The sequence below is a fragment of the Pyxicephalus adspersus genome, chromosome 1 (assembly GCF_032062135.1).
Source record: "Pyxicephalus adspersus chromosome 1, UCB_Pads_2.0, whole genome shotgun sequence".
Lineage (NCBI taxonomy): Eukaryota > Metazoa > Chordata > Amphibia > Anura > Pyxicephalidae > Pyxicephalus > Pyxicephalus adspersus.
Window position 1 is genome coordinate 28,896,475 of NC_092858.1, and position 1,509 is coordinate 28,897,983.

Sequence of the window (1,509 nt, forward strand, 5' to 3'; positions counted from 1 at the left end):
GGGTGGAAGGCAATAATGAGTGACAAGCACTACAACAGCACAGAGCCACCCTGCTGATGATGAAGGGCTCCAGACCTCTCCTATCAAATGACACACCGGACCTACCAATCCACCCATTACACATCTGACCTGATTTATTAAAGCTCCTTAACACAGGAGAAGATAGATCAGTGTTTCTCTACCTTTCTAACATGGGGGAAACCCTTGAAATAACTTTCATGTCTTCAGAGAACCCTAGCTATAATTATTATATCCATGACTTACAGTATATTAATTGTGGGGATCAGCGAGAAGAATGCCACTTACATTGCTGGCCAGTGGGAAGAATATCACTCTTACAGATAACCAAAAAGATCATTGGTGTCACTTAAACTGACCTGAGAGTCACAAATTGCCAATTGCTTAAGAAGTTCCTAGCAAACTCAGGAGGAACTCCGGTTGAAAAACACTGGGATAGACTAGAATGGGTAAAGCTGGAATGGAATTCATAAAATCATTTCTTATGGCATTGGTGAATGTTTTCAATCTAGGACCAAATCTTTTCCAGGTTAGTTGGATCACACAAATTCACCAATGATAGTCATTTTGTTTCAGTTGGCTTTTTAAAATAAAGAACTTAAAGCGAACCTAAATTAAAATGTTTACCTTACATAAAAGCATAGAAAACCCTTTTTATTTAAGGTAAAAATCCATCTTTTTGCACAGTGAGATCTGCACTCTTTTTTCCCCATCTACCTCACCTAATTGTGTACCTGCGCAGTGCGAGTTTGGGTGACGTAGGAAGAAGATGGCAGAAGAAGGGCAAAGAAGATGGCAGCGCCAGGCTTACTGTGTAGTTTAATATTTTGTCTCTTTGTTTGGAGGAGAAATTTTGCAGTGAATGCTAAGTGAAGGAGGTTACCAGTGTTGGCATGGCATGGCACTGTGCCCAATTACAGATATAAATATATGAGGGCAACACATCCCAATTTGTGCAGGACAGAATCAAATTCTGCTCCCCTATTCCTCCTCTCCTTTCCTAATTTACCCCCTCACACATATCTCAAAGCTAAAGTTACCACCGCTCTGCCTAAAGCTGCCACTAAACTAAAAAATAAGATAAAATAAAAAGTTAAAGCACTGAGGCATCAGAACATCTCACCTAAACCGGTTCCCTATGGATGCGAAACCAGAAGCAGCTTTCATTATTTACTTCCGCCAACACTCCACACTCGGTGCCCGTCTCCATGGCAACCACAACTCCGCACTAGGCCTCGCCTGCTCAATAGCTTTAGTTACCGCCGATTCTTGTCGCCATAGCAACGCGTACCTACCAGGCGCTCCGTTTCCGGTGTTCTCAGTTCTAGTTTCCGGTGATTCCTCCCACAGCTATCGGAAGAGGAATCCCAGGGCTGTTTATTTTGCCCAATATTTATTCCTGTAAACTGATGCGGCTGTATTTCAGGCTCTGCCTAGTTAATGTGAATAATAAAAATAAGGAAAAGTCCCAAAGATAAAAAGTCATTATGA

At 41.7% G+C, this 1,509-nt stretch overlaps 1 protein-coding gene across 3 annotated transcripts in view; it reads right to left on the bottom strand.

Annotated features, from left to right (window-relative positions):
* The window catches only part of LOC140326324 (coiled-coil domain-containing protein 57-like), a 38,808-nt gene extending 37,507 nt beyond the window's left edge, over window positions 1-1,301 (bottom strand). For 2 of the 3 annotated variants that reach the window (XM_072404826.1, XM_072404818.1), the window contains exon 1: window positions 1,142-1,301. The gene's annotated coding sequence lies outside the window, so the exon portion shown is untranslated. The remainder of the gene's footprint in view (window positions 1-1,141) is intronic. The other variant, XM_072404810.1, reaches the window with a different exon arrangement.
* Between the last annotated feature and the right edge of the window lie 208 nt (window positions 1,302-1,509).